The following is a 19891-nucleotide window of genomic DNA, read 5'->3' on the forward strand; positions in this document are numbered from 1 at the left end:
ATTTACCTGAAAAAAAGGTAAAGGTTCTCGCAAAGACACAAAAACAGCATGTCGTTTTGGTGACCCCTCGATGAAGTTATATAGAGATTGGTTTGGTATGTGTCTCCCAGTTGTATTGGTGTGACAGACATCCACAATGCAGAGGTTGAGGAAATGCGAGTGACAATGAACATATATCGCTTGTGGATTTTCGCTTAAAATGCGTGTAGCTACACCATGGTAGGTTCCACGCATACTTGCCGCACCATCGTAACGTTGCGCTTTCAAGTTACAGATATCAAGATTAAATTCTTTTAAAGAAGGGTCAAAGATTCACCATCTGTTCTGTCAGTTCGATTATCTTTTCCTTCTATCTTTAACTTTTTTTCTTGTGGTATACCGGTTTAAAAGTATAAAGATAGTGTGTTGTTGTTTGTCTGCCAGTTTTTGATAACTGGCAGAATGACTTCGGGTGTGAGGACATTAGATTTCCTCACACGGCGTCACGCTGTGAAAATAAGTTTAAACGCTAGTGTGGAAGAGTGCAGTTTAGCTGTAGGAGAGGTGGTTGGCTATGAAAATGTTCTGTCGGCAGCACGGATGAACAACGCGGTTGTTGTTTTTTTGAAAACCGTTGAATTAGCAAACATGTTGGTTGAAAGTGGAGTTGTCGTTGACAATGCTTTTGTTCCAGTGTTACCGCTGTCTACTCCGTCCAAAAAAGTGATTTTATCAAACGTGCCGCCATTTATTAAAAATGAGGTGCTGGTTAAATTGTTGGAAAGACATGGCAGACTGGTTTCCCCAATTAAGATGATTCAAATTGGTTGTAAATCGACGTTACTGAAACACGTAGTGTCGTTCAGACGTTTTGTGTTCATGGTTTTAAAGGACAATAAAGAGGATTTGGATTTGACGTTCAACTTCAATCATGATGATTTTAACTATGTAGTTTATGCCACAACTAATAGCATGAAGTGCCTTAGTTGTGGTGAAATAGGACATCTTGTGAGGGTTTGTCCAAAAAAGAATGACATATCAAGAAGAGAAATTCCATCAGTTTCTGCTGGAAAAGTTGGTTTAGGATGAGGAGGTACCGTTAGCACAAATTGTTAGGAGTGAGGTGCCGACAGCAGCGGATGCAGCTGAGGTAAACACTGGACAAAAGTCTGTAGATGCTAACTTCACAGGTTCATCAGGTGATGCTGCAGCTTTGAAGAAAAATGAGATAGTGGCAGTGGCAGGTGTAGAAGAAGCTTCTGTCTCTGGTGAAAGGCGTCAGTTAAATGATGGTTTAGTTACCCGGAGTTTGGAAGATAATCAAGTTATGGAGCTGGAAGGAGGTCAGTGTTCTGGGGGAGAGGATGAATGTGTTTTTAAAACACCACAAAAGAGGAGAATGAAACAGAGCCACTCTAGTAAATAAAAAAAAAAATGGAGAATAGTCAGACTGATACTGAAAGTGACACTGATATTTCAGAATGTATAGTGTTACTTTTGAGCAGTCTTACAGTGTAGATGACGTAAAGCTCTTCTTGAGAGTAACAAAAAATGCAAGATATGTGCGCATCACAGAGTATTTTCCTGATTTGGAGCAATTTGCAGAAAAAGCGAAGCTTTTTAAGAGTGAAGGTCTTTTTTCAGATCAAGAGGTATACAGACTGAGGAAAATTCTCACTAAAGTTATTTTCAATTAGGAATCAACACTGCGACGTTTTAAAATTTACAGTTATGATGAGGCTTTTTTGTGTCTTTTCTATCCTTTTCTTCTCTTTAATGAAAGATTCTCATTTTGCTTCCCTGAATTTAAATGGGGCACGGGAAGGGGAAAAAAAGTTTTGAATTGTATGAGTTAATCAGGAAAAAGGAAAGAATCATTTTCCTTTTACAAGAAACTCATAGTGATATTACCAAGGCTATCTTAGTTGGAAAGTGGCCGCATGGACAACCCAGTCTCCCTGCGGGGTTGAGTAGAGATGGGTTTAAATATTTAGGTGTATATTTGGGAGACGATATAACTGTAAAGAAGAATTTTGAGGGAATAGAAGAAAAAATTGTGGGGCGTTTGAATGAATTGAAGTTTTTACTTTCTAACATATCTTATAGAGAACGGGTTCTAATTATTAACAATTTAGCAGCCTCTGCTCTTTGGCATTGGCTAGCATGTATTGACACCCCCCCCCCCCCCCCCCCACATAAGACTTATATTGACAGATATACAAAGTGTCTTATATCTGTCAAAAATTAAGGGGGACACGGTTTGATTTATCTTCAGTGTCGAGTGGCAGCTTTTCGGTTAAAGTATGTACAAAGGTTTCTTCAAAGTTCTGTAGATGATAATTGGAGCTTGGTCGCTTCCATTATTTTAAGAAATTTTGAAGGTCTGGGTCTAGATACGTCTTTGTTCTGGTTAAACCGTAGGAAGTTCTGTGTCTAAGTTACCGATTTTTTTTATTGTAATTTATTCAACGTGTGGTCACTTTTTAAAGTATTGAGAAGTGAAAAAACAGACTCTTTGTACTGGACTCTTCAAGAACCGTTGATTGGTGGATCGCGTTTGGATGTGTCCAATGAAGGACGTTTTCCTGCTTTGACGGACTTACTCATTAAATCTCGTATCATTACTTTTGGAAGTCTAATTCGTATAACTGGACATGATCTATCTGACTCCAAAGCAATGGAAGGAAAGTTGAAGATGAGGTCAACACGGGTGGTAACTCAGCTGCTGTCTAAATGGAAAGAAATCATCACCAAAGAAGAGTCAAAAATGATAAAAGACTTTGAAGAAGGGTGGATTCAACCAAAAGACGATGATCCTTTTCCGAATTTGTCTTTAACTCCTAATTTCGAAATGTGTGATGGTTTTTTTCTAAAGTGTAATGATTTAAGGTTGGTTGGAAAAGAAAAAGCATCTAGTAAAGCTATGTATGAGTGTTGTGTTAAAGCGTTTAACAAAAAGAGTCTTGATGGTAAAGTAGATACACCATGGCGCAATGTATTGCATTTAAGTGAGAACACACGACCTAAATGATGGGCACTGTATGTCACCATTGGTTAAAACGACTTGCAGTGGAGAGTTGCATAGCTGTTAATGCATTTATTTCAGTGATAAATCATGAAGTTACTCAGGAAGGTCCATTCTGTTCACAGTATGAAACTGTTTCATACTTTTATGCATTGTATAAGATTAAGCCCCTTGTTTATTTTCTTACAAGATCTATTTGATCAGTTTGATGAAGTATTCTCTCTAAAGATTTGTATCTGTGGTTTTAAGTATTTGAAAAAACGTTCTCATGAATGTAAGTTGTCTAATTTTTTCTTGGGCCAAGCAAAAATGGCAGTTTATGTAAGCAGAAAATAGAAACAGATTCTAACACAGATGCAGTATTGCTTTTTTCAATGATGTTGAAATCAAGAATCCAAGTAGATTATCCCTATTATAATGCAACAAAGAATCGTATGTTGTTTGAGCAAAGATGGTGTATAAAAGGTGTTCTTTGTAGTATACTATAATCAATAATATTTCGATTTTTAACAGTATATTGTGAGTTTTCTTTTTTACTCAGCTGTAAATGTAATATTTTGTGTGAATGAAAAACGTAATTTGTAATAAAATGCATTAAAAATCTCTCTCTCTCTCTCTCTCTCTCTCTCTCTCTCTCTCTCTCTCTCTCTCTCTCTCTCTCTCTCTCTCTCTCTCTCTCTCTCTCTCTCTCTCTCTCTCTCTCTCTCTCTCTCTCTCTCTCTAATTAGCCTTTTAATTAATTGGTTATCAGTGGCCCTTATATCCATCAACTGAACATCCATCCCTTTCTGATTCATCCGTTTCATCGTGACCACAAAGAGCAATACCAGAGCGACAACAGAAGAGCAAAGTCTCGCATATTTTTTTTTATTTTTTTTTTAGATATTCTCTGTTCTTCCTCTCTCTTTGCGTGTTCACTGCTAATTTGAGTGGCTACGCTTACGGTTTAAAGTGTCTGTTGATGGCCTTTCATTTTTAACGCTGCAGAAACGTGCAAGCTGATTTTCTGATGTTCATTGAATTTTTCAGTGGCTGTTTTCCAGTTGGGAAATCCAGTCATTTGAAATGTGTCCGTCTTAGACTCATTGCCACCAAATGCACGACACATGGAACAAAAAGCCCGATATATAAAAAAGCACTATATTCAAGCCATTCATAAATCCCATACCATTTTTTCCTAAACGTTCTACCATCAGTCACTGGAAATGAAATTTCCAGCACACCGTCTGTGGAGGCACGACTAACCGCTCCAAATTGCAGCAGAGCTGACGGCTCACATCGGGAGTTCTCATCTTCTGAATGAGTGACACTTGTCTGCTCAGTCACCTGTCCTCCATCAGCAATTTCTGTTTTTGTTTTCTTGAAGTATAGTTATCCATAGTGGCGGCTGGTGGGTTTTAAAAATAGAGGCACACAACATTTTAGCACTCTGATTTTTTAACTACTTTAATAAGGCTTTTTTATTCACTTAAATACCTGAATATTTATAGGAAATGACACAGACATCAATACAATATAAATATAAGTTCACTCACCTAGTCCTAGCTTATCACTTGAAGCAAAAAATCCATCCTTCTGTTCTTTTAAATTTCCGTGTTAAAAGAGCACGTTTGGTCGTTTAGTGAAGCTGATTGCTCTTGCCTATATCCAACTTAGGCATGGGGTCTTCCTTTATTTTTAATTTGTAGCTGTTGTTTAAATGTTAGTTTTGTAAATGAGTTTGCGATCAAATATTCAATATCTCTACTCTCCATCAGCTGTAGCAGTTCAAACTAATATCACGTAATTTATGTCTTGTTGATGATGGGTTGATATACCAAGGGAAGCTAGCCTCATCTATGTTACTTTTCTGAACACTCCTTATCATTAAAAAGTGAAATACTCGATGGTGATTGGCTATTTTTTTTTTTTTTACCAATTGAGGCACAAGTCACCAGCTATGGATTTGCCTCCCCTCCCTTTCTCAATCCCCTCAGACTCGCGTTTCGCAGATTCAGCATGTTCTGGCGCGCGGTGGTTACACTTAGGTGAAATTACAAACAAGAAATACACAGTCAGAGACATACAATTTTGGGTAGGCTGTACCTTCCTTGCCTCCCCTGACGAGCCGCCTCTGGTTATCCAGCGTATTGGAATGCGTAGCCATTTTGTCCCATCATTTAGTTTTCCCTAATAGTCATACTAACTACAATAAACTAATCAGTAATCTATTGCTTATACAGTAGTCAGACCGTAGGCCTACTATGGTTATATAAACACCATTTCGGGTTGAATTTAAAGCAAAATTAGCAATATGGTTTAAATACCAAATACCTTTACTGTGTCAGTGATAAGATTTCGGTTATACCGCCCACCCCTAATAGACACACTCACTGAGCTAAAATGTATAGCAGCCAAGTGGACATTACCCATCCAGCTCTCTGTAAGATCAGAACTGCTGTGCTTTTACTGGATCATGTCAGAGTTTATGCTTACATTGTGAAGAGCAAATTGAACCAAGGTTTGCAGATCCTAGATAAGCTCCTTCGCCCATGAAAGCCAAGATCGGGGCACACAGGAGGAGTGTTATATCATCCACAATGTCTGGGCCTGCCAAAGGGCTGGAGCATAATGAGATTGATCCTGATATGAAATAGCACCATGTCCAGTTTTTCTTCAAGCTTTGCAATCAGACTTTGGAAGCAGAAGAAAGAATAGAGGAGGGTTAGAAGAGAGTTTGAATCATAGAGTGAGAGAGTGAACTCTTAAAGGTAGTGGAAAAGGATATATGGATAAAGGGGTTTTACATGGATTCAGGCTGTGACAATGTCACAAATGTACTAAAAATTAATTTGTGACAATATTTAAAGATTATTTCTTTAGATTTATTGGTAACAGTGGCAAAGTGTGAACTAAAATAGTTTAAATTTAAATAAGTTTTAAATTTAAATGTAGAATTTTATGTAAATAAAGCTTTTTCAGAATGCGAGACATTTCCTGGTGGAATGTTGATCGTTATCATGAATCTTCATCGTTTATACGGCAAGCGTAAAGTGAGCATGTGGCGGCGGTCGGAATAAACTTCTAAATTGAGATATCCGAAATCTAAACTATTTTGATTATGCAATTTGGTGGTGAAAAAAGTCATTTGTCTTCTAAGCATTTAATTTTCGGAGCCATTGGCTCCCAAGGAATTCATTTTATCTGGAGCCCTGATTGTAGCAGAATAAAGTGATTGTCTGTTTATATAATAGAAAAAAAAAAAAGTTCTACCAACAAAGTAAAACCTGCACAAGCCGTTAGATAAGAGAGAAATAAACCGAGATAGATTTAGCATTTCACTACCACATCTGTTAATGGAGTGATCTAAAGTAAGACATCCATTGATTCTAGACACCCTGCTGTTTATTTATTTATATTTTTATTTAACAGGAGCAGCTGGAGTTGGCATATCAATTACCACACGCACGCCATTAATCTGAAAAACACTGCTGCCACTACGTTAGTCATTACACAAGTTCTTACACAATGAAAGTTTTCAAAGAACAGAACTAGATGCTCATTTACTCCCCACAAGATGGGTGAAACGACTCATTTACATTTCCTCATTTTAAGGTGACAGTTTGGAGAGAAGCGATTACTTCTTTGATTAATTAGGTATAGTCTTCATTTTTGCCCGATGCTTTTCTTCCAACAATTTGCCATTTATATGGAAAGTCTACACAATGAATGCTATACAGCAATGTTACAAAATAAAGTACTGTAGTAATGCAAAATAAAGGAGTGTTGAAACGAAACGATTTATATAATTATTACGTTGAGCAGTTTGTGTAATGAAAGTCAGTATCACTCTGCATAAAAAACTTTCATCAAGCATTATGGATTAGGGGTGCACGATTCAGAAAATGTCACGATTCGATTCGATACCGATTTTTTGTCTCAAGATTCGATTCAAAATCGATTTTCGATTCAAAAACGATTCTCAATTCAAAAAACGATTCGCAGTATATAAATGTGGTTTACTTTTTCCTATGTGATTGATTGCAGAAGACACAATTTAAAAGAACAAAAAACACAACAAATGAAATGTAGTTTGATATTACTTTATATGTCTTCATACAAAAATAAAAACTTTTGCAACTAAAAAGTGCAAAGTGCCAAGCTTTGGCCAGCTTTCAAATACAGTTAATTCAAGTTTAAAATAAAACTTAAATAAAAAGCTTTTACATTTAGCTGTAAGTGCTGTACAAGTGCTGTAGTCAGATCAAACAATTATGCTAAATGTGGTTTAAGGACTACTTCAGCTACCAGCTTGACTGTTGAAATGTGAACTCGACTGGGCACATTGAACTTCCTAAAAATATATACTAATGTCATAGAACCCTTGCGAAATTATTTTAAATAGATTTTAAAAAGCCACCGCTACTGATAACATCTATGGTTAGATTAATTTGTTTAGATCCAGTGAAGTCGTTCATAGGCGTAATTTGCGGGTATCTCCAGTTAACTAGCAGAGCATTCATTTAGTTCGCTATTAAATAAGAGATCTGTTGTTTTTGAAATCAAGCTGAGCGCTCGTTTTCCGCTGCTATCAGTGTCATGGATACAGTGTTCTCTGTGGCTCGCGCAGTCTTCACTCGGACACGCGCTTCATATCGCCGTTGTGGAGACTTGATGAACATGATGGGTTTTGATGAGAGAGAGAAAAAACTAAACGAGTGCGGTTTAGAACCCGTAACCTCTGACACGCTTGGCAAAAGATCTACAGAACTCAAACATAAGATCTGCGGATCGATGCATTTATTTACGGGTTGAGCAGAGAGGCTGCAGTTTGACCAGCGGGCGGCAAGAACTTGCAATGTAACTATGTATCAGACCGGCCCTCGCGGCCTCGAAACACTACCGGACCACCGGTAAAAGTCCCGACTCACCCGATTGCCACTCCGCCCGTGCACGCCATTAAAAAAAACATATGAATCGATTTTTGGAATTCTATGAATCGATTCTGAATCGGTAAAGATTGAATCGCGATTCAAATGTGAATCGATTTTTTTGCACACCCCTATTATGGATGTAATATTTAAAGATAAAGTACTTGCAGTATTATGAATTATGGCGTTTCGCTTGAAAAATTAAAGCAAACATTTAATAAATGTTCTATTTATTTTTTTATTTTATGTACACTGCTGTTTAAAAGGTTGTGGTCAGAATTATTTTTATTAATTTTTTAAAGAAATTATTACTTTTATTCAACAAAGAAACAATAAAATTGATCAAAAGTTACACTACAGATGTTTACAACATTACAAAAGATTTCTATCTTAAATTAATGTTCTTTTGAACTTTTTACTCCTCAAAGAATCCTTAAAAAAATCGATCATGGTTTCCACAATAATATTAATCCGCACAACTGTTTTTATCAACATTGCAAATAATAAGAAATATTACTTGTGTACCATGTCAACAAATTAAAATTATTTCTGAAGGATCATCATCATCATGTGATGTGACACTGAAAACTGTATTAATGGCTTCTGAAAATTCAGCTTTGCCATCACAGGAATAAATTACTTTTTAAAATATATTTTATTTTAAATTGTAATATCATTTCATAATTGTATGGCTTTACTGTATTATTAATCAAAAATATCTTGTTGACTTTCCATAACATTCACAAAATCTCACTGCCACCAAACTTATAACTTGCATAGTAACACTTTACATTGTATTAGTCTCATTTGTTAACATTAATGTATTAATTAAAATAACAACGAGCAATAGATCTGCTACATTATTTGTTAATCTTTGTTAATGAATTTGTTCATGTTAACAGTGCATTAACTAATGTTAGCAAATACAACTTTTAATTTTAAAAATGTATTAGTAAATGTTGAAATTAACATTAAGATTAATAAATGCTGTAGAAGTGTTGTTCATTCTAGTTCATGTTAACAAAATGAGTTATCTAATGAAACATTGTAAAGTGTTACCAAATTAATATTTGCAGCCATAGTCTGCTTGATTTTGAGTTTTTGAAGTTTTGGAGTTTTGGAAGGGGATTTTTGATGTTCAGTGGAGTGGTAAAGTCATGTCTTGTCTAGTATAAAACACCTGTGTCCTCCATCCTTTTGACACCATTTCAGTGAAAAGAGAGGTGCAAGGTTTTTTATTTCCTTTCTCTTTTCCCATGGGGACGAAATGAAAGAGGGGTGAAATGGGGGGGCTGTGCTGTCTCTTGAAAGATAACATGTTGAATCGTTTCATTTAGCCTTTTGACCCTTCCACAAGCCCTTTGGAAAAAGTGTACCTGTGTATGTTTTGTGTGTGTGTGTTTGTAATCACGCAGATCATCAGTCACACTGGTTTGGTCAAAGTGGAATGGAATCTCACTCCTGTTTCCTTATTGCATTTCTCCTCATCATTTCCTCTGCGTTTGTATGTGCTCTCTAAGCATGCGCCTCTATGGATGTGTGGACTCATTCCATGCCAATGTGAAAATGCCCTCATTCACTGGGGAATTCTAAAGCCATGATCAGCCTCTTTTCATTCCCTCCGCTCGTGCTGCGGAAACAAAAGAGAAGGAAAATGGTCTCTGGTTCTCTAGCGCCACCCTTTCCTCACCGTTGGTCTTCAGTGGCCTTCATTTACTAAATTTAGACACTTTATGATCAAGATCCACTCCCCAAATTGAGCAGGGGACCATTGGAAAGTATCTGCAAAACAGCACCGTGATCAGAAACTTGTACGAAACTCCATAACTGCTTCCGCAAAAAGGGTCCTTCATTGATATTCAATGTAGATCTCTTCCCACTGTCCCGGCAAACTCTCACACCAGGTTCCTTCTGCATCTTCTGCATATTCATGAGCCCACATTCTGATACCACAAATCACATTTTGAGTCATGTCTTGTGGAGCCGAGGTGATGATTATGTATTGGCTGTGTGCATGGCATTGGGGAGCGACGGATGCCACGCTAAGTGTGTGTGTGTGGAGGGTTAAAAAAGCAGACGGTAAGTGTTGTGAATAGAGAGAGAGATTAATGAGACAGACTTAGTCTCGTTCGATGACAGCAGGGATACAGATGTCCCAGCGCAGTATGTGGCCTCCGAACAACACTACTAGAGCTACAGAGAGAGAAAGAGAGAGATAAAGTTAAGGAGAAGCAGAGAGGGGAAATGGTTACATTTAAGTTTTTCTTTTTTCTTCATAAAGCAAACAAGACCTATTTGTCGGATAAGATACTAAATAAATTATAATTAACACACTTTCTGATTCATATTAAATAATGTATGCTTAGTAAAATCCAGTTCCAAAATGATTTCAAAATAAAAAGGCTTTATTTCGATGTTGTTTGAGAACTTGAATTTGCTCGACAATAATTGTAATTGATTGAGTCCTTTTTTCATGTAAAATATGAGATTTTTTGTATTTTCGCCCCCCTTGAAAACAGTACGATTATGCTACAGCCAGTTAGCCTCTAGTCACAATGTGAGTCTGATACTGCTCCATAGGGCTTTGATTATGAGGCGTGTCTTAACCGAACCAGGGAAAAAAAACAAAACTCTGCACTCAATTGGATAGACCTACAACCAATCAGAGCAACGCAGTAAGTGTTTTTTTTATGAGCTACGCAAATTTTCAACAGAACTCAACTACACGCACGCTGGAAGAAGTAGTAAAATAATGAGTGTTGCTTCTTTTACTTGGTCCTCCATGAGTGCGAGTGTGCGACCAAAGGAGAAACCACAACGACCGCAGAGTTTTCATTGCGTCCCATCTTCTTAGCGACCATCGGAGCCAGCTGATAAAATAAACTTTTGCTGAAGCCCGTAGGAAGGACGGCAAACACATCTTTCCGATCGACAAATGCTTTGATTGCAGTTCTCTGTTTGTCTTTTCAAATGAATGCGCTGTGGATTTCTTTTACAACAGACGCAATAGCGGAATCTATACATCTTAATTCTCCAGCTGCAGTCATCTGTGAGGGAAACCAGTTCAACCCAAGCGCTCTTTGATAACGTGATGATTACGTAACTGCAGATCATCTGTCCATCATCGTATAAAGCCCCCCCTGGCAATTTGATTGGCCCGACTAATTCTGAACCGATCATAATTACTCCTCAATGGATCGAGTCCAGACCGAACTTCCCGACCAAAAAATGTTGTGGGCGGGGTTCGGGCTGGCATCCAGGCTAACAGCCAGTGCATTTATGGCATATTTCCAATTTTTGGGGGGAATTTGCATTTGTCTTTTTTTTTTACATTTCCTCTGTTGTAACTTTAATTTGATGGACCCCAACAGACCAGTGGACACGTCTTTGTGTGAACGTGAGTGTCCTTTTACTTGCTGAACAGGATCATGGGTAATGTCTTATATCAGAGGCAGGTGTAGGTAGTGAGAGTTAAAGATTATTTCACTCAGCTTCTCAGTCCGCACCCCACATTGTCTCCCCCTTATCTCACTCCACCAGTCCTTCTTGACAGCGCTTATAGAAGAAGTCACAGTGGCGACAATTAGCCTCGCTGTAATCCCGTAGCTTGTCTGGTCCTGTGGCAACACCACCTGTCAGGACACAAGGCCTTTGTTGAGGTGTGAGAGGCTTTTTCTAAATGTCCAGTGTCAGAATGCCGGCATGATGTCGGAAAATTCTCTACACAGGTTTGTGTCCTTTCTTCTGAACTCATTCAACTTAATATATATATATATATATATATATATATATATATATATATATAGGCCTATATATATTTGAAAATGAGCATGTGGGATGTGCGTGTCTGAGTATGTGTCTCTTTCTTTGTATTTCTGTCCGTTATTGTAACCACATTGACACAAAGTTTTTTGTTCAAGATTTTTTGAAGGGATTTAAAAAGGTAAAGAAGAAATGATGATTAGATACAGTTCTGGCAGGTTTACAAAGGGTATTGTAATATTTCTATTTATTTGGTAGATGCTGCTATTCAAAGTGAATTAATTTCAAAGTACACTTTTAATGCTTTGAATTGTATATAACTATTATTGCTTATACTATTATTGTATAACCAATAAATGTAATACCAATGCATTTCAATGCGCGTTTGTTTATTAGAGTTTGTTACCCTGTGAATAAAAGCCAGGTATTTGCATTAACTTAACATTTCACCCCAAAATCATGAGGGGAAGAAAAAAATAACAATATGTTTAAACATAATGAACATAATGAATAAAAACCAGCCAAGAGCTGCCCACTTTCACCATGGGAAACCAAAATGTAAAGCAGCCAACGTCTCTTTGTTTTGTTTTAACAGTATGTGCCATTTCCAAATAGTCCATTGAGTTTTGAGTTTTTGACTGTTTTAAAATAAGGACCTTGACAGGATTGTAGAATCTTCACTGTTGTAGTAGCATTCATTCTCTTGTCCGTGAGACACTTCAGTGTAAATTTGCCCTTACAATTTCTGAAAACCTTTCACCAATCTTGCAGGAAAGTGCAACAGGTCCTCTTGCAGTGTTGTCCTATTATTTTGCACCATCCACTCTTGCTTTAAATTTTAACTAAATGCCCAGTCCCTCTAGCCTGGCATGCCAGACCTACATCAAGATGTTAGGTCTGGGAACTCTCCATTGACATGCCTCAATCCGAGGGGCGGGATAAACAGTTACCTTTCAAAATCCCTCTGCACGCAATAGGATAACGCTACAACCAACCAGAGCAACGAACGGTTGTGGATGAGTGAGTCCCATGCGTTTTTCCACCAGCGGAGCTAATTGATATATTAAACTTTTGCCGTATCAGGTCGGCAAAACTCCGAACACATCTTCCTTTTTTAAGAATGACTTAAGTGACGTTCTCTTAACTCCAAGTCCTCCAGAGTCGCGGCCAAAGCCGATTCGAAAGACCGCTGCATCTTGTTTTCAAGTAGCAGGGAAATCACCTATGGAAATCACGCGGAACGTCATGAACTGTGCCGTCATTGTGTTAAGCCCGCCCGCCGACTCTATACACGATGTGATTGGCCTGACCAGTTTTTGGTTTTTCCAGCTCAAAAGCCTATGGAGAGTTGCTAGACCACACTGGCTGCGAAATAATTTTCGCTGCCGCTAGGGTGCGTCTAGATTTCTAGGCTACAGTCCCTCCAGATATATATACCAGTCCCACAGCATGATGCTGCCACCACAATACTTCACTGCTTGTTTTTGGTTGGTGTTATTTTTTAAGATCTGCAACACATCACTTAGAATGTTGGATAAAATGTCTATATTTCTGAATTCCACAATTCTCTCTAAAATATCTGGTCTAAAGAATTTCAACTATAAATTTTTTTATTATAATCAATCCAAAAAGATGCCTCAGAAGGGTCTTTTCTAAAGAATACAGTCGATACTTGACATGATCCAAGCTGAACCCACGCACACATACGCAAACAATGCCAATGATAGAAGATGTGCTTTGTCTCCTTCAGCAAGGCCCACCTTAGGGACAAGCTGTCAACAACATCCGTCACATCACCTAAACAAAGCACCTGCTGAAAGTGAGCTGGAGAAAGCGAGACAGGAGATTATTAAAATAAAAGCTCTCAATGGTAAGATTTATTCTTTAGACACCTGCTAGATGCATTTGGCTTTTCCTGTTATTGAAAATGACTGCATGGACCCCCTTTTATGAGGGAATTAAGAGCAGGATGAATAGAATAGAATAGAATAGAATAGAATAGAATAGAATAGAATAGAAGAAAGGAAAGAAATATCAGAGGAATCAAACGTGAGGAAACAGTCTTTGTAGTTTGGACACTGTTCCTCTCTTTTCCTCTACGCTTGGCTGGTCCCTCGCATCGTGGTCAGTACAGCACATCATTAATGCCGGTCTGATTGACAGCTAAACTGACAGCCAAGCTGTTTGGACATTGTGGGTGGAAACCCTTTTTTTTTCCTCATTTCCCTAAAGAAGACTGACAAGCGCACAAAAGAGACAGGAGGAGAAATGACATGTTCAGATTAGTGTGTATGTGTGTGTGTGCTCAGCACATGAGCACTATTTGTGCTGAGATACTTTATTTAATCAGCAATTCCATGGGGATCTATGTCGTTGCACAAACCCGGACGAGTTTACGATTTTGTAACGTCTAGGTCAGTGTTTCCCAACCCTGTCCTGGAGGCACACCCAACAGTGCACATTCAAACTCTTCCTAATCAGACACACCAGATTGAACTCTTCGGCTCGTTCACTCTCAGATAAAAATGGTACAAATGCTGTCATTGGGACAATACCCTTTAAAAGCATTCTAATATGTACCGTTTAGGTATAAACTCTTTAGGTACGATGTTTACATTTTTATTGGGTACTGCCCCATTGACAGCTTTTGTACCTTTTTTTTTTTCTTCAGAGAGTGTTGGTAAAAATTCCAAGATCTGAAATTTATTGGTTGGATAATGGGGGGCATATGCTTCCGGAGGGCCATGATTGTCCTGCAGAGTTTCCAACCTGCCCTGACACACTTCCCTGGAAGTTTCTATTAATCATGAATACCTTGATTAGCTGATTCAGGTGTGTTTAATTACGAATGGAGCTAACCTGTAGGATTGTGTCCCTATCTCGAATCAGATACCTCTGCTCAAGGACTGTAAAGGCTGTGATGTCGGCAGATATATAGAGTATCTGTCAGCCAAGTTTTTGCGGTGTGTTCCACACCGTTGACACGATTCACACCACCATGGGCAGCTTTTCGGTCGATTGAGAATGTTGAATCAGCATCAGAGCTGTTGTTGAGAGAGACCACTCTGATTGTTTAGCTAAGTGAACCAGTGCACGAGAAGAAAAACAGAAGTGACAAAAGCAAGCAAGTCACCAGAGCACAAACAAAAGGCTCTTCTAATTTCACAACTTTGTCTAATCTGAGCTTTCCAATACAAGAATATTTTCATAACATCATGAACGTCTGGAATGAAGAAAGTGGAGACCAACTGTTGAACATGATTCATATATTCAAAATAAGCAAGCGCTGCAGTCCTAGACTGTGTCCGAAATCGCCCTCATGCCCTTAAATAGGGCACTATTTGAGGGGACAGCCATTTGTAGTTGTGTCCGAAACCATAGTGGTCGTTATTGAGTGCACTCGTTCAATCCCATGATGCTCCACTATAACGAGTGTACAACCGATGTACACTCAACGGCTAACTCATAATGCTGTGAGTTGCGAGCCAAAAAAAATCCCACGTCTGACCAGAAGATATATATATATATATATATATATATATATATATTAGTGCTGGGCAACGATTAAAATTTTTAATCGCGATTAATCGCAGGATTTTCTTGCGATTAATCGCGATTAATCGCATTGTTACACGCAAACTTTAATAATGAATTCTAAAGTAGTGTATTACTCACTTTTGATTTAAATGTACTGCTATATACACAAAAGTGTAATAACATGTGGTTTGCAAAAACTTTAAACAAATAAGGTGCTTTATACCAGCAGTATTCCCTTTACACAGCAATAAAATATTTATTGTAAATCTCAACTTAAACATTAATGTAATCAAATCAAATATTAAAACAAAGCTATTTGCCACTGCCAGGGCATTACCTTTTATCTAGCTTGTTAAAACGAGTCCAGTTTTCTTGTTTTTTTTCTTAACAGGTATCAACAGGTATCTTTTAGCAGCAGAAACAGTCTAAGTCAGAGTCTAAGTCATGTCTAAGTCATGTAGTCAGAGGTCATGAGATATAAGTCGACCAACGTTACTTCTCTGATAGTAGCTTAGGTTTGGTCATGCCATGGTTTCCCACGTACACTAAGATTGCATTAAACAGAGGTAAAGCCCAATTTATACTTCTGCGTCGAACTTACGTCGTACCCTGACGTGCACCTCTCCAAAAAATGTAACAACGCGTCAATTCCACGCGTACCGCAAGCGCTGTGATTGCTAGAACCGCTCCACGGGTTTCACATGCTCCTTCTGCATGTGTAATTGCGCGTCAACGCGGACAACGATGCAGAAGTAAAACCAACCAACGCGTAGTGTATAGCGTAAGTCCGACACAGAAGTATAAATCAGCCTTTTAGAGTGAGGTGAATTGGTCGAGCACAAGGTGCAGCGACAAGCGGGTGCGTTCTGTGAAACTGTTGCGGTCATGCTCGCCTCACGCGCTCGCCTCACGCGCTCGCCTCACGCGCTCGCCTCACGCACGCGCCCGCGCCCGCCCGTTGCCGAAGTTGAATTCTCTAAAAGGACTTTGATTGTCTATAACTTTTTGTACACGACGCGCAGTACAAAATCATTGGAAGAGAGACTGATCCTCGGCTCGCTGTTTGTGAGTTTCCAATATTTAAATAGTTATCAGGACATCAACAGAAGGGAATTCACATTGCAGAGCCTCCCCGCTAAACTACACGCAGGCACATCAGGTAAAGTTATGTTTAATTTTAATTTAAGTTAAAAAGACTACAGCTGCGTAGCGCACAGAAGCCGTTGCCATGGTTACTATCCATAGAGCGCCTGTCATTCACTCGCGGAGCGCTGTCTCCCTTTCTGTTCACCTGAGAGAACCTGCCAAAGCCTCTCTCCACTGCTGGTTTGGGTGGGTTATTTGCTGGCTGACCAACATCCCACCCCTCCTGTGATCCATGGTTTGACTGTAGGCCTATGTCCTATTCAGAGCCAGTGTGCAACGGACTTTCAAAATAAAAAAAATAAAAAAAACTGCGTTAACGTGCGATAAAAAAATTGTCGGCATTAATTAATAAATGCGTTAACGCAATAATAACGCGTTAACTTGCCCAGCCCTAATATATATATACTCACCTAAAGGATTATTAGGAACACCATACTAATACTGTGTTTGACCCCCTTTCGCCTTCAGAACTGCCTTAATTCTACATGGCATTGATGAAAGGTGCTGAAAGCATTCTTTAGAAATGTTGGCCCATGTTGATAGGATAGCATCTTGCAGTTGATGGAGATTTGTGGGATGCACATCCAGGGCACGAAGCTCCCGTTCCACCACATCCCAAAGATGCTCTATTGGGTTGAGATCTGGTGACTGTGGGGGCCATTTTAGTACAGTGAACTCATTGTCATGTTCAAGAAACCAATTTGAAATGATTCGAGCTTTGTGACATGGTGCATTATCCTGCTGGAAGTAGCCATATGAGGATGGGTACATGGTGGCCATAAAGGGATGGACATGGTCAGAAACAATGCTCACGTAGGCAGTGGCATTTAAACAATACCCGATTGGCACTAAGGGGCCTAAAGTGTACCAAGAAAACATCCCCCACACCATTACACCACCACCACCACCAGCCTGCACTGTGGTAAGAAGGCATGATGGATCCATGTTCTCATTCTGTTTATGCCAAATTCTGACTCTACCATCTGAATGTTTTAACAGAAATCGAGACTCATCAGACCAGGCAACATTTTTCCAGTCTTCAACTGTCCAATTTTGGTGAGCTCTTGCAAATTGTAGCCTCTTTTTTCTATTTGTAGTGGAGATGAGTGGTACCCGGTGGGGTCTTCTGCTGTTGTAGCCCATCTGCCTCAAAGTTGTGCGTGTTGTGGCTTCACAAATGCTTTGCTGCATACCTCGGTTGTAACGAGTGGTTATTTCAGTCAAAGTTGCTCTTCTATCAGCTTGAATCAGTCGCCCCATTCTCCTCTGACCTCTAGCATCAACAAGGCATTTTCGCCCACTGGACTGCCGCATACTGGATGTTTTTCCCTTTTCACACCATTCTTTGTAAACCCTAGAAATGGTTGTGCGTGAAAATCCCAGTAACTGAGCAGATTGTGAAATACTCAGACCGGCCCGTTTGGCACCAACAACCATGCCACGCTCAAAATTGCTTAAATCACCTTTCTTTCCTATTTTGACATTCAGTTTGGAGTTCAGGAGATTGTCTTGACCAGGACCACACCCCTAAATGCATTGCAGCAACTGCCATGTGATTGGTTGATTAGATAATTGCATTAATGAGAAATTGAACAGCTGTTCCTAATAATCCTTTAGGTGAGTGTATATATCCATTCATTTTCCAAACCTTTGGTCCAATGTGGGTACAGCATAATATCATACAGGTATAAATTCCTTTTTAATTGATTATTAACTGGTTTAAATAAGATTTATACATCGTTTCCATGACAAAGTTCAAGATAAATTGTTTCATCTTACTACTGGAGCTAACAGTTCGCCAAGTTTCAATGAATTATTAAACGGCAAGCACAAACTACGCAAAACTACCCTTCTGGCGCACTCATTGTTTGAATTCGCACACTCTTTTTCATTCATTCCTTTAAGTGAACTATATTAGTGGACTAATGTAGGCGATTTCGGACACAGCCCTAGTTCCGATTTCCCTTTTAGAATGAGGAATACAGACTACTGGCACCTGCTGTTATAGAAAGTTTTTTGCTAGCTCTTTTTGGCCCGGACAAATGCAATGCAACAATACAGTCTGCTTTCATCACCGCTAGTTCTTTGATGTTGGCTTGGTGTGTCACAGCCTAGTATCATGGAAATATATAGCCTAACTCTTACTTTTTTTATTTTAAAAGTTATTTGTTCCCACACAAACACTACATTGCCCCTCCCCCAGACCATCACTTACATTACTTTATATTAGGAATGCACCGAAATTGCGGCTGCCGAAAATTATCGACCGAAAATAGCATTTTCCGTTTTTGGCTGAAAGAGAAAAAAGGTTTCACTCTGGCTCAGCATGTTTTGTGACTTTGCGAGCGGTTGCGCCTCCGAAGATGCACAACTTTATTTAATTCATTTTCGGTTTTCGGCCAAGTGCATCCAGAATTTTCGGTTTCCGTTCGGCCCAGAATTTTCATTTCGGTGCATCCCTGCATTATAGCATATTCCTCAGACAGCAAAACAAAAGAGATGGCAAGGATATGTTGAACTGCATGAATAGTGCTTTTTTTGCCTGCTTCCTTACCAATGCTAACAAACATCTATCTTGTCAAGCCTGGGGTGACCTCCGCACAATGTTTCAATTTGGGCTCACTGACAGAGCCATCACTTGCCTCCTTTCTGTCAGACTCTTCCAGTCCACAACAAATGCAGCTAAATAATGCAACGTGCCCTTGAGTTTACACACTCCTCTGATCATCCTTTTAAACAAATGTGTGCCCAGAGCCATAACATCTAAAGTGTCGTCAACTTTGGGCAGAAAAAAAGCAGGACACAAATATATAAAAGACAAGTTATTGCTGATGATAAGAGAGAGAGGGATGGAGGGAAAAGAGGGGGAAGACGAGAACAAGAAACAGGGCATTGGGGCATAGAGTGTGTAGTACGATAAAGTATAGTGTATGTTTTTGTGCTGAATTGTGAAAATTGTATCAGATTAATTCGAGGCTCAAATCACAATGTCGAATTACTAATGAAAATGGTTTATAATTTTGGTGTACACAATCTCGAGCCAAAAGTGTTGTAGAAACTAATTTACTGTCCTGCTAGCACTGACACATTACACATACATAGAATTATAGCATTACCTTCTGTATGCTTTCCCACAATTTCATTAGAAAGTGCATGTTGTTCATTAGTGTTATTTGGTGCGTGCAATTAAATTTTACTGTGACATGGAACGCATTTAATAAGTTACCAATTTATTTAATGTTAACTTGAATTCAAAATTGAGCATATTTATATTTGGCTCCATTTTAAAGGTTTCAAAAGTGACTTAAGCATTAAATAACTTAAATGAGCTTTGATCAATTTCGAATTCTAAGTTCTTGGGTTTGCACACCTGTGTGCAAGGATAAAAGCAGAGCATTTTGAAGGACAGAAGTAAAGAGAGCCACTCCTGTTCTCTAACCTTGTTCTTAATTTAATGATGGGAGTTGAGGTCCTATGTTATATGGGATGTCCTTATACGTGTGTGCTCTCGTTCTGTCTTCACATGCAGCCT

General features: G+C 38.8%; 1 protein-coding gene across 1 annotated transcript in view; it reads left to right on the top strand.

Annotated features, from left to right (window-relative positions):
- Window positions 1–19891, top strand: part of tusc3 (tumor suppressor candidate 3) — a 109338-nt gene that overhangs the window by 23573 nt on the left and 65874 nt on the right. The gene's annotated exons all lie outside the window — the stretch shown is intronic.

Source organism: Rhinichthys klamathensis, unplaced genomic scaffold, assembly GCF_029890125.1.
Source record: "Rhinichthys klamathensis goyatoka isolate OS25496 unplaced genomic scaffold, OSU_Roscu_1.1 h1tg001101l_1, whole genome shotgun sequence".
NCBI lineage: Eukaryota > Metazoa > Chordata > Actinopteri > Cypriniformes > Leuciscidae > Rhinichthys > Rhinichthys klamathensis.